We start from the raw sequence: 15,331 nt of genomic DNA on the forward strand, positions 1-15,331 counted from the left end.
TTATTGAATAGTTAATTGAGGGGAGTAAAAAATTACCTCCTTTTACCCTTTTATCCTTAAAGCCAAAGGTAAACATATGATACTGCATTTATGATGGCAGCTTTCCCTCCTCTGGGGTAGGAACTGGATTTTGGTTAAGAATACTATACTATTTAAAAAGTGTGTGTGTGCATGAATGTAAATGTATACATGTGTGTTTTAATGTTAAAAAAAACAATTTCAGTTAATATCATATTTATTTCTCTGTTGCTCTTGATTATGTATCCAGCCAGGTATACTGTCTCCGAGTTGTAGCCAATAATTACACATTAATTTTATTAAAAGTGTACTTTACTTATGTATGGTACTTCTGTAAGCTTTGACTGATGAGATAATTTTATTAAAAGGGAACAAAACCTTAACTGGAGGTGGGGAGAGTGGGTTTTTACTACATATATTACAAGCAAATTATTAACATCTTTCATAAATAAACTATACTTATAAAAAGTAAAATTGTCCAATTGGACAAATAACTGAAAACTTAAATGTACAATTCAAAAGCTAGAAATACAGATTAAATGAATGACAAATTAAAATAGTAATAATACATTAGTCTTGGCTGTAAAATTGATAAGAGGTCAAAAGCAATTCAAAATATGATTTTTGCAAGGTAGGTGGAGGACGAGTAAGTTGAAGGAGACCGGTGTTACCAAGTTACTCTTGATCTGGGTGAAATGTGGTGCAAACTTTATGAAGGCCTATTTGGTAACATGCATCAAGAGTGTTTAAGTATACATATGCATTGAGCCAGAAATTCTAATTCTGAGAGTATATTCAAAGGAAATAATCAAAAATGTGAACAAAGATGTGTGTTTATTTATTCAGTAAATTGAATATTGAATCCTTGTTGTATGGCAGATGCCATTTGCTTTAGATAAAAAGTTCTCTTAGTACTCTCTGAATTTTGTCAAGTGGGAAGTCAGGAAAATCAAAGGCCAAATACAATAGAGTAAATTAAAATCATTAGTGTCCCTAAGCAAGCTCTGAGAGGATGATAATATTTTTAAGATGAAGTAACTTAAGAAATAAAATGAGAAGGTCTAGATTTTGAGTAGGCTCTCAAACTTTGGCAGAACATTAGAGTTAACAAGAGAGGATTTTTTTAAATTGAAGTATACTTGATTTACAATGTTGTGTTTATTTTTGGTGTACAGCAAAGTGATTCTTTTTCATATTCTTTTCCATTATGGTTTATTAGAGGATATTGAATATAGTTCCTTGAGCTATACAGTAGGACCTTGTTTATCTATTTTATATATAGTACTTTGTGTGCTAATCCCAAACTCCTAACTTATCCCTCCCCGATTCCCTTTCCCCTTTGGTAACCATAAATTTGTTTTCTAAGTCTGTAAGTCTGTTTCCATTTTGTAAGTAAGTTCATTTGTACCATATTTTAGATTCCACATATAAGTGATATTACATGATATTTGCCTTTCTCTGAGTATGATGTCACTTATTATGATAATCTCTAAGTCCATCTGTGTTGCTGCAAATGGTATTATTTCATTCTTTTTTATGACTGAGTAATATTCCATTGTATACTATATATGTACCACATCTTTATCCATTCCTCTGTCAATGGACATTTAAATTGCTTCCATTCGTGGCTATTGTAAATAGTGCTGCTGTGAACATTGGGGTGCATGTATCTTTTTGAATTAGTTTTCTCTGGTTACATGCCCAGCAGTGGTATTGCTGGATCATATGGCAACTCTTTTTTCAGTTTTTTAAGGAACCTACATATGGCTGCACCAATCCACATTCCCACCAACAATGTAGGAGGGTTCCCTTTTCTCCACACCCTCTCCAGCATTTATTATTTATAGATTTTAAATGATGGCCATTCAGAACAGAGTGAGGTGATACTTCATTGTAGTTTTGATTTGCATTTCTCTAATAATTAGCAAAGTTGAGCATCTATTCATGTGCCTATTGGCCATCTGTATGTATTCTTTGGAGACGTCTATTCAGAGCTTCTGCCCATTTTTTGGTTGGGTTGTTTGTTTTCTTGACATTGAGCTGTATGAGCTGTTTGTATATTTTGGAAATTAATCCCTTGTTAGTCACATTGTTTGCAAATATTTTCTCCCACTCCATAGGTGATCTTTTCATTTGTTTATGGTTTCCTTTGCTGTGCAAAGGCTTATAAGTTTGATTAGGTCCTGTTTGTTTATTTTAGCTATTATTTCTATTGCTTTGGGAGACTGACCTAAGAAAACATTGCTACAATTTATGTCAGAGAATTTTTTGCCTATGTTCTCTTCTAGGAGTTTTATGGTGTCATGTCTTATATTTAAGTCTTTGAGCCATTTTGAATTTATTTTTATGTATGGTGTGAGGGAGTGTTCTAACTTCATTGATTTACATGTGGCTATCCAGTTTTCCCAACACCACTTGCTGAAGAGACTCTCTTTTCTCTATTGTATATTCTTGTCTCCTTTGTTGAAGATGAATTGACCATAAGTGTGTGGATTTATTTCTGGGCTAAGAGAGCATTTAAAAAAAAAAATCATGTACTCTATGATTCCATTTATGTAACATTCTTGAAACAAACCTATAGAGATGGACAACAGGTTAGTAGCTGCCAGGTATTATGGATGAGGGGGAAGAAGTAGAAATAAAGCAGTATCTGTAAAAGGGTAACATAGTGGATCCTAGTGGTGATGGAATATTTCTGCATCTTGATTGCAGTGGCGGTCACATGGATCCATTCCTGTGACACTGTGTGAACTGCATAGAACTGAACACACACATACACACACACACATACACAAGTTCATATAAAGCTGGTGAAATCTGAATAAGCTTTATGGATTATGCCAGTTTCAGCTTTGTGGTTTGATAATGTACTACAGTGATGCAAGATGTTACCACTAGTGGAAACTGCATGAAGAGTGCACAGGACTTCCCTGTGTATTTTCTCTTGCAGCTTCCCGTGAATTTATAATTATTTCAAAATAAGAGATTAAAAATGTCATTGCCTAGATTTTAACCTAGAGTTTTCAAGTAGAGTATCAAACATAAGTAATATTCTCCTTTATTTTTTAAATAAAGTATTGTTTACATAAAGTTCACCCATTATAGTGTATGGTGAGCTGTAACAGGCATATAGTCATGTAACCAACACCACAATCAAAATATAGCACTCCTCCATCACTCCAGAATATTCCATCTTGCCCCTTGTAGTCATCTCCTCACACCAACCCCATCTGACAACTACTCATCTGTTGCTCATCACTGTAGTCCTGTAGTTTTGAGAACACCATATAAATGGAGTCATACAACGTATAAATTTAGGAGATCAGGCTTTTTTCCATTCTGATCTGTTCCTTTATATTATTGAGCAGTTGCCCCTTGTATTGATGTACCACAGTTTATCTATTCACCCATTGTATGACATATGCAACTATTGTAAGACCCAGCAGCTGCACTCCTGTGCATTTTTCCCGGAGAAATGAAGACTTGCGTTCACACAAAATATGTGCATTGATGATACCAGGTTTATTTATAATAGCTGAGAATTAGAATCACCCCAGATATCTTTCAACACGTGAATGATTAAAAAAAATACAGGACTTCCCTGGTGGCACAGTGGTTAAGAATCCACATGACAGTGCAGGGAACACGGGTTCCATCCCTGGTTCAGGAAGATCCCACATGCCACGGAGCAACTAACCCCATGTGCCACAACTATTGAGCCTGCACTCTAGAGCCCATGAGCCACAACTACTGAAGCCTGCATGCCTAGAGCCTTTGCTCCACAACAAGAGAAGAAACCGCAATGAGAAGCCCGCACACCGCAACAAAGAATAGCCCCCGCTTGCCGCAACTAGAGAAAGCCCATGCACAGCAATGAAGACCCAACGCAGCCAAAAATAAATAAATAAAATAAGTAAATTTTAAAAACATAAAAAGCTTAAAAAGAGGGCTTCCCTGGTGGCGCAGTGCTTGAGAGTCTGCCTGCCGATGCAGGGGACGCGGGTTCGTGCCCCGTTTCGGGAAGATCCCACATGCCGCGGAGCGGCTGGTCCCGTGAGCCATAGCCGCTGAGCCTGCGCATCTGGAGCCTGTGCTCCGCAAATGGGAGAGGCCACAACAGTGAGAGGCCCGCATAATGCAAGAAAAAAAAAAGATGAAAAAAAAAAAGATGAAAAATAAATTATTTAAAAAAAGAAAAACTGTGGTATATACTTACCATAGAATGTTACTGAGAAATCAAAATACCTTTGAAATGAAAGCACACCAAATTTGAGGGTAGCATGCATAGAAATGGTAAAAGAGACTCAAGGAAATCTGGATAAGTCCTGACTGTGTCTGCTATAAAATGCCATTTTAAATAATCTTTCATGTATATTTTTACTGAAAATAAGATTAATAATTTTAGGTATCCGTAGACCTCATTACTTTCATGTAATAAATGGGTGCCCAATTTGGCATATAGGTAACCTAGCAAGTGTTGCCATATTATGCTAAATGCTACTAAATTATGCTTCTCATTTTTATTGCTTAGAAACTATTGACAATCGAGATTCAAAAATAAAATTGATACATCTAGAATACAATGAGAACATTTTAAAATCTTAATTTTGGAAAGCAAATAGAAATCTTTCCAATGACTTCATTTAAGGCAGAAGTAGTACCTGCCAATATCTTCATTACTTTGGGAAAATGAAATGGAAAAGTAAAAAGTACAGTATTAAATGACCCACATATGAAAAGAGAGACATAAATGTCTGTTGTTAGATCAAATAAAGCTTCCATCTTGGAAGCTCTAATTTTACTCTTTCTATTGATAATCCACAATGGAGATTGTTTATATATATTATGCCTAAGCCAAATATCTACTCTCCATGAAGTGCAACTCCCATGGAAGCATAAGCACTTGTATCACTGTGTCATCCTTCTTGCCCAATTTACAAGCTAAGGACACTCTAATTATTTTCAGTACAATGTGATGTAACTGTGCCACCTACATTAGCATTAATGAGTGCAGCATGGCTAACTCTTCACTTAGGGGACTGACATGTGGCTCTATTCTGGAAAATGTCTCTACAACTAATAAATTAGACTTTCTACAAGTTATACACTAGGTAGCCCCTCCAGAAATCCCCAGGCCCAAGTGGTTTCTCTGAGGAATTCTACTAAACATTGAAAGTATTGTTCAGGATAGAACTTTCCTATGCCCTTGAAACTACTTGGTAAATGAGTTAAAAAGGAACAGCAAACAACTTCTATTGTCTAATTTAAATCATGCTAGACAGAGTGTTGGAAAATAAGTAGAATGTTTGAAATCAAAAGTCATGTGGTAGTATAAGAGGTGTTTAGCTGCCAGAGAGGGCACAGGGAAACATCTAAGAACTGGGGTTCAAAAATTTCTACCTGCTGTTTGATGAGTGTATGGAAATTCTCCAGGGAGAAACTGCCTAATGAACTTGTCTTTATTTTCAGTGGAAAAGACTAAGTTCCCTGGCATGGCAAATAAACAGGAAACTTTTAAACATAATCTCTTCAATCTATGGATATTATTTTCAGGCATCTGTTGAGTGTGTGTGTATGTGTGTGTGTGTGTGTGTGTTTTAATCTGATATCTGACAAATTATCTAAAATGATCATTACATTAGACTCTCACTCTTGAAACAGATGTATAAAAAAAGTTCTGAATCTCTAAGGTCATCCTCTAGCAGTACAGGATAACAACGGGTTTCCACTTATAGAAAGATAGGGCAGAGTTTCCTACACTCAACATCTAGATGGTCTCAGAAGTACTTTCCCAAGGGAGAAGTGTTTGCCTGATGATGGGCAGAAACGTTAACTATTTAGGATAAAATGATGCTAGATTAGTGATAAGAATTAACTAGGTTCTTGGTATTACCCACAAAGAGTAGTAAGTGAAAAAGTGGTTCCCCTTTCTGAACAACCTCTCTTGCTTGGCAGTGATGGTGATATTTATTTCCTGGTTTACTTTGAGTTTGCATTAAAGTTGATTATTTTGAGGTGATAATCATGTAAAATTTCCTTCTGTCAATAAGAAATAACTATTACTTTATCCTCTGTCTTCTGTTTCCTTCTTTAACTTGTGTTGCTTCTCAAGAAACTTCCTCAGGTACGTTGAGTAAGAAATAAAGTTTCTGAATCCTTTCATGTCTGAAATATATTTGTCCTCACATTTGAACAATACTGTTGCTTAGTAAAAAATTCCAGATTGAAAATATTTTTCCCTGAAAAATCGGAAGATGTTTTCAGTTGTCTTCTAATATCTAGTTTTATTGGTGAAAAATATGATGTTTGTCTGACTCTCACTCTTTTTGGTTATATTGTTTTTGTTTTCTAAGAGTTATTAGGATCTTAATCCTTGCAGTTATACAATATGCTTAGGATAGATCTTTTTTTAGTCATCCATTTATAACTTACAAGACATTTCAATATGAAGACTCATGTTTTCATCAGCTATGGGAAATTATTAAACTGTTTCTTTGAAAGGTTTTTCTTTTAAATTTCTGGCCACATAGTATGAGTTCATACCTGTTGCCCACTCATTCATCTCCATCTACAAATACCATGGTTTGGCAGATAATGTATGTTTATGATTCAAAATATGTGGCAAGTAATAAAATGTCAGATTTAAGTGATAACATATCAATAATTACTTTTAATGTAAAATATTTAAATACACCAATTTAAAGAAAAGAGATTTCCTGAGTGAACTTATAAAATGAATCAACTATATGCTGCTTAAAAGAAACTCACTTTGAATTCAAATGTATAAGTATGTTGAAAGTAAAATGATGGGAAAAGATATACCATGCAACCATTAATAAAAAATAGCAATAGCTATATTAATATCTAATAAAATAGACTTAAAAGTAGGTAAAATTACCAGAGACAAAGAGGAATATTATATAAAGACAAAAAATATCAAACCATTAGGAAGACATACTGATCCTAAATGTTACACACCAAATAACAAAGCCTTCAAATACATGAAGCAAAAGCTGATAGATCTAAAAGGAAAAATAGACAAATTCATAATCATATAGCTGAGGACTTGAATACTCTCCTCTCAACAGTTGATAGAACTACTAGTCAGAAAATCAGCAAGGACACAGAAGATTTGAACAATACAATCAATCAACAGGATCCAGTAGACATATACAGAACATTCCACCCAAGAACAGCAGAAAAGTCACCAAGATAGATCAGATTCTAGGCTATAAAACAAACCTCATCAAGTTTAAAAGAATTTAAATTGTATAGGGTATGTTCTCTGATCGTAATGGAATTAAACTAGAAATAAATAGCAAAGACAACAGGCAAACTTCAAATCATATGGAAATTAAACACACTTCCAAATAACCCCTGGATCAAAGAGGAAAACTCAAATGAAATTTTTTAAAAAGTAGAGCTAAGTGAGCAACCTAAGTGTCCATCAGTAAATGAATGGATAAGGAACAGATGGTGTGTGTGTGTGTGTGTGTGTGTGTGTGTGTGTATGTGTGTGTGTGTGTGGCTGTATACATACATACAGTGGAATATTAGCCATAAAAAAGAATGGAATCTTGGCATGCATGACTACATGGATGTACCTAGAGGGTATTATTGTAAATGAAATGTCAGACAGAGAAACACAAATACTTTATGATTTTACTCATATGTGGGATCTAAAAAAATGAAGCAAATGAACAAACTAAACAAAACAGAAACAGACTCTTAGATACTAACTAGTCGTTGTCAGAAGGGAGGGGTGGGGGGATGGGTGAGATAGGTGAAGGGGTTTAAGAAGTACAAACTTCCAGCTATAAAATAAATAAGTAACTGGGATGTGATGTACAGCATAGGGAATATAGTCAATAATATTATAATAATTCTGTATGGTGACAGATGGTAACTAGACTTATCATGGTCATCACTTTGTAATGTATAGAAATATCAAATCACTGTGGTGTACACCTGAAACTAGAACAATATTGTATGTCATTTATAATTTAATGGAAAAAAAAGAACTAAGTGAAAATTTTAAAAAACAGTGTATCAAAATGTGCAGGACAAGTTAAAGCAGTTCTCAGAGGCACAGCAGCATTAAATACTTACATGAGAAATGAGGAAAGATCTCAGTAATCCAAGTTTCTACTTCAAGACACTAAAGAAAGAAAAGCAAAATAAACTCAAAGTAAGCAGAAGGAAGGATATAGTAAACATAATAGCAGAAATCTATGAAATTGAAACTAGGAGCATAATAGAGAGAATCAGTGAAAAATCTGATTATTCAAAAATAATCAATAAAATTGATAAACTTGTAGCAAGACTGACAAAAATAAACAGAGAGGACACAAATTACAAATATCAAGAATGGAATAAGGAATATCCCCACAGATATTTTAGCCATTAAAAAAAATAAGGAAACATAATGAACAAATTTATATTTATAAATTTTAGAAGTTAAACCAGTTACTTAAAAACCCAAACCACCAAAACTCATCCAAGATGAAATAAAGAACCTGAATAAGCCTATAACCATTAAAGAAATTGAAATTTTAATTAAATATCTTCCTAAAAAGGAACTTCCAGGCCCAAATCATTTCTCTGAAAAATTTTATTAAACATTTAAGGAAAAATAATATCAATTTTACATCACTCCCAGAAAATAGGGGAGGAAAAAACATTTCCCAGCTCATTTCACAAACACTAGTACTACCCTGATAAATCACCAAAAGACAGTACAAAAAAGAAAGAAACTAGAGATCAGTATCTCTCATGAATGTAAACACAAAAACCCTGAGCAAAATATTAATAAACTAAATCTAATGATGTATAAAAATAACTATAACATCACTATGAAGTAGGATTTATGCCAGGTATGCAAAGATGGTACAGCATTTGAAAAGCAGTGTAATTCATCATATCAACAATTCAAAGAAGAAAAATTAAAGCATTTGATAAAAATTCAACATCTATTCATGATAAAACTCTCAGCAAGTTAGGACTAAGGGGAATTATCTCAACTGGATAGAAAGCATCTACAAAAAGGCAACAGCTAACATCACAATTGATTTTATAGAATGAAATTTCTATGGGTAATAACAAAAGGGGCTGTGAGAATTGTTTGTCATTTGCTGCTTTAGAGGCAATGTATAAAGGCAATTAAATATATTAATGAATCTGAGTTCTTAAAGAAACTGCTTTTAAAAAATAATAATGACAGGGACAACTGACAGGCTTGAATTATTTAGTGGTAAGAAAATGATGAGTTATGGATATGATAACATTCCCAGAAAAAGGATTATGTTGTTGGAAGTGATACTAATTCTGATGTGACTGAAAAACAAAGAAATTGATATTGTGAAAATCAGTATTATCTATGAATTGGCTGAATTAAGGTTCTTCCAACTGTTTTATAAAAAGAATTGTTTATATGACATAATAATATTCACCTAGAACCTTTTGAAACTTTTAGCAGATAGTTTTAAATGAAGTAATATGAAGAACCTATGCATTTTATTTAAAATTAGCCCATTTGGCCTCTTTCCAACATAGCCAAAGAAAATAACCCTTTTCATAAAATAATTTTATAACTTTACAAATTCTGTATTTTAAAGAGATATTATTTTCATTGTATAAGAAACTTTTTTTTAAATTTAAAACTACAAAAATACATAGAGTTCTAAAGAAACACTCTCCCAGACCACTACCCTATTTCTCTGTGCAGAGATAATCACAGAGTTTGTTGTGATTCTCTCAGATGTATTCTAAACATAAAAGTATGTATACACAGAGACACATTTGCTTACATAAATGAGATCATATAGATGCTTTGTTCTGCAACATACTCTTAATAGCTCATCTATCTCTTCATATTGATGGATCTCACTCTCTTTTTCTTATATTGGATGCTGAGTATTCCATTGAATTTATATGATTGGTCCTCTATTAATGAACATTTTTCCAGCTTTATTCAGATATAATTAACATATAAAATTGTATAAGTTTAAAGTAAACAATGTGAGATGATTTGATACATGTGTATATTGGGAAATGATTACCACAATAAGGTTACTTGACACATCCTTCACCTTACATAGTTATGTGATTTTTCTTCTTTATTAATATAGTTAATTGCATTGATTTTTGAAAGTTAAATCAAACTTGTATTCCAGGGGAAAACTCCACTTGGTCATGATGTATTATTACCATTTTAAATATAATATTAAATTATATTTTCTAATTTTAAAAAATCTATGAGATGCAGCAAAAGAAGTTCTAATGGGGGAGTCTATAGTCAGAGAAAGACAAATACTATACATTATCACTTATATGTGGAATCTGAAAACAAACAAACAAACAAAAACTAGTGAATATAGCAAAGAAACAGACTCACTCACAGATATAGAGAACAAACTAATGGTTACCAGCAGGGAGTGGGAAGCGGGGAGGGCAGGAAATTAAGGAGTACAAACTACTATGTATAAAGTAAATATTATAAGGATATATTGCAAATCACAAGGAATAAGGAATGTGGCCAATATTTTATAATAACTATAAATGGAGTAAAATCTATAAAAATTATGAATCACTATGTTGTACATCTGAAACTAATATAATATTGTAAATAAACTGTACTCCAATAAAATAATTGGGGGGTGTGCAGCAAAAGTATTAAAGTTCTAAAGAGGAAGTTTATAGCAATACAGGCCAGCCTTAAGAAACAAGAAAAATAAATAACCTAAATTTCTATCTAAAGGAATTAGAAAAAGAAGAACAAACAAAGCTCAGAGTCAGGAGAAGAAAGGAAATAATAAAGTTGAAAGCAGAAATAAATAAAGTAGAGAGCAAAACAAACAATAGAAAAGATCAATGAAACTAAGAGTTTTTTTCTTTTTTTTGAAGAGATAAACAAAATTGATAACCCTTTAGCCATGCTCATTAAGGAAAAAAGAGGGCTCAAATAAAATTAGAAATGAAAGAGAAGTTATAACAAATATCACAGAAATACAAACAATCATAAGAGAATACCATGAACAGTTATATCTCAACAAATTGAACAACCTAGAAAAAATGGATAAATTCCTAGGATCATACAGTCTTCCAAGACTGAATCAGCAAGAAATAGAAAATCTGAGCAAACCAATTACTAGTATTGAAATTGAGTCAGCAATCAAAAAACTCCCAACAAATAAAACTCCCAGGATCAGACAGCTTCTTAGGAGAATTCTACCAAACATTTAAAGAAAAGTTAATTTCTGTTTTTCAAAAAACATTCCAAAAAAATTGAAGAGGAGAGAACACTCCTGAACTTATTTTATGAGGCCAGCATTACTCTGATATGAAAACCAGACAGACACTCCAAACAACAAAAAAAAGTTATAGGCCAATATCCCTTATGAACATAGATGCAAAAATTCTCAACAAAATATTAGCAAACCAAATTTAACAATACCTAGGAAGAATTATACATCATGATCAAGTAGGATTTATTCCAGTGATGCAAGGATGGTTCAATACCTGAAAATCAATCAATGTGACATACCACATTAACAAAACAAAGGATAGCAATCACATGATCATCCCAATAGATGCAGAAGAAGCATATGACAAGATTCAACATCCATTCGTGGTAAAAAACTGTCAACAAATTTGGTATTGAGGAAACACACCTCAATATAATAAAGGTCATTTGTGACAAGCCCACAGCTGACATCATACTCAGTGGTGAAAACCTAAAGGCTTTTCCTCTAAGATCAGGAACAAGACGAGGATGCTTACTCTCGCTGTTTCTATTTAACATAGTATTGGATGTCCTAGCCAAAGCAATCAGACTGGAAAAAGAAAAGTGATCCAAATTGATGGAAGAAGTACAACTGTCACTATTTGCAGATGACATAATACTACATATAGAAAACTCTAAAGTCTCCATCAAAAAAACTGTTAGAACTAATAAGTGAATTCAGTAAAAATGAAGGATACAAGATTAATATACAGAAATATACTGTATTTCTAGAAACTAATAATGAACTCTGAAAAAAGAGAAACCAAGAAAAAAATTACATTTACAATCACACCAAGAGTAAAATACCTGGGAATGAATTTAACCAAGGAGGTGAAAACATATACTCTGAAAAGATTTTGGAGACAATAAAAGTAATTGGGAAGATACCTCATGTTCATAGATTGAAAGAATTAATACTGTTAAAATGTCCATACTACCCAAAGCAATCTATAGATTTAATGCAATCACTTTCAAAATATCACAGGTATTTTTCATAGAACTAGAACAAATAATTTTAAAATTTGTGTGGAACCACAAAAGATCCCAAATCATGTTGAGAAAAAAGAAGGTATCAATTTCCCTGACTTTACATCATACTACACAGCTGAATAATCAAAAGTGTATAGTACTGAAACAAAAACAGACACACAGATCAGTGAAACAGAATAGAGTCCAGAAAAAAACTTATGCTCAGTTGGTCAGTCAATCTACAACAAAGCAGGCACAAGCATATAATAAGGAAAAGATAGTCTCTTCAATAAATGATGTCAGGAAAACTGGACAGCTACATATAAAGGAATGAATTTAGAATATTTTCTCACAACATATATAAAAATAAATTCAAAATGGTTAATGACTTAAATGTAAGACCTGAAACCATAAAAATCCTAGAGGAAAACATAGTCAGTATGCTCTATGACATAGGTCTTAGCAATATTTTTTTTGGATATGTCTCCTCAGGCATGGGAAATAAAAGCAAAAATAAACAAATGGGATCTAATCAAACTTTTGCACAGCAAAAGAAACCACCAATAATACAAAAAAGCAACCTACTGAATGGGAGAAGATATTTGCAAATTATACGTCTAATAAGATGTTAATATCCAAAATATATAAAGAACTGATATAAATCAGTATCAGTAAAACAGAAAATGTAATTTAAAAATTGATGGAGGACCTGAATAGACATTTTTCCAGAGAAGACATAAAGATGGCAAACAGGCACGTGGAAGGATACTCAACATCAGTAGTCATCATGGAAATGCAAATCAAAACCACAGTGGTGGGTTATGTGGAGAAAAGGAATACTAGTACAGTTTTGGTGGGAATGTAAATTGGTACACCCATGATGGAAAACAGTATGGAGGTTCCAAAAAAAATTAAAACTAGAACTACTATATGCACTAATTCAAAAATATATATGTACCTCGTTATTTACAATAGCCATGATATGGGAGCAACCTATGTGTCCATCAGCAAGATGAATGGGTAGAGAAGATGTGACACACACACACACACACACACACACAAACACACACACACACACACACACACACACACACACAATGAAATATTACTCGGCCACAGAAAAGAATTAAATTTTGCCATTTTAAACAACATGAGAGGACCTGGAGGGTTTTATGCTAAGTGAAATAAATCAGACAGAGGAAGACAAATACTATAGTTTTCATTTATATGTGGAACCTAAAAAATAAAACAAATGAACTAATGTAACAAAGCAGAAACAGACTCACAGATATAGAGAAAAATATTGGTTACCACAGGAGAGCAGGACTAGATAGGTGAAGAGGATTAAGAGATACAAATTCTAGGTATAAAATAAATAACAAGAATGTAATGTACAGCACAGGGAAAATAGCCAATATTTTGTAGTAACTTTATATGGACTATAATCTATAAAAATATTGAATTACTATGTCATACTCCTGAAAATAATATGTCAACTATACTTCAATAAAAAGTGTTCAGAAACATTATATGAAGATTCCTTTTCCCCTACATCTTCACTAATATTAGATATTATCAATCTCTTTAATGTTTCTTATCTATAAATGAAAATTATATAATGCTGCTTCTTTAATTTAGATTCTTAATTATAAGTGATATTGGCCAACTTTTAAAATGTTAAAAGGTCAGTTGTGAAACGTCTTCATTTACTTTGCCCATTTTTCTATTTTGTTGTGATTATTTCTTTTGTTGATTTATAAAAGTTAAATATTAAGGAAATATCCTTTTGTTTGATGTAGGTATTATAAATATTTTTCTTCTTTGATCCTTGGGGAAATATTGAATACTGGAAGATTTCTATGTGGGGAAGCATTAAACTTAAAAAAAAATTTTTTTAATCAAATTCATTATCCCTTGCCTATAGGATGGTTTCAGATGAACTTTAGAATCCTATTGCTACAAAATCATTTCTTAATTAACCTGAACATTCTTTTAACAGTTACATGGTTTCTTCTATGTTTTTCATTTTTGGTATATCAGAAGTTTATTTTGTATAAAGAATGAGGTAGGGACTAGCTTGACCCTACCCCACTATATTTTGCCAGTAGTACAACAGCAAATATGACAGCTCACATTTTTTCCTCCGCTAATTTGAAATTGCATCTTTATCATGTATATCTTTATATGTACTTCTGGACATCCTATTACCTTCCAATGATTATCCATATCTATATTGATCCTATGTATGTAACCATGGGACCTTTATGCTATGTTTAATATATTGTAGAAATAACCTCTATTCATTAATTTTCCCTTTTCAGATATTTCTTCTCGCTACTCTTATATTTATTCACTCAAATCAACTTTATTATCATTTTAAAAATTATGCAAAATAGCCTATTTATAGTTTGAAAGTGCATTAATGTAAGATTGATTTAGAAAATTTGCCATCTATTTATCAATAAGTTTATTCCTAGAGTTCTTGTGTTTATTGATATTAAGAATAAGAATTTTTCTATCATATTTTCTAGAAGTCTATTGTATTTAGAAAAGTTACTGAATTATGTATATTATTGTTTTACCTATAATCAAAAAATAGTTGATTAGAAACACTTCACATAAAATTTAGTTATTTTAAAATTTATTATATGTGAATATGTATTAATTTAATAAATGCAATCAAATGTACATATAAAAATTCAGATAATTTATATTTGCAAATTACTTTTATGTTTTGGTGATCAAATTCAATGTTATTTGAAAGTCACTCTAAAATTTTAGAATTCTGTAATTCATAGTTTTTCAAGTGAAATGCTTTACTGTACTTCACTGTATCTTCCAAAATTATAATTTTTTGGTTCAATAATATACAGTCAGGCTTCCCTGGTGGCACAGTGGTTGAGAGTCCGGCTGCCGACGCAGGAGACGTGGGTTCGTGCCCCGGTCCGGGAGGATCCCACATGCCGCGGAGCGGCTGGGCCTGTGAGCCATGGCCGCTGAGCCTGCGCGTCCGGAGCCTGTGCTCCGCAACGGGAGAGGCCACAACAGTGAGAGGTCCGCGTA

The sequence above is a fragment of the Lipotes vexillifer genome, unplaced genomic scaffold (genome assembly GCF_000442215.2).
Source record: "Lipotes vexillifer unplaced genomic scaffold, Lipotes_vexillifer_v1.1 scaffold563, whole genome shotgun sequence".
Lineage (NCBI taxonomy): Eukaryota > Metazoa > Chordata > Mammalia > Artiodactyla > Lipotidae > Lipotes > Lipotes vexillifer.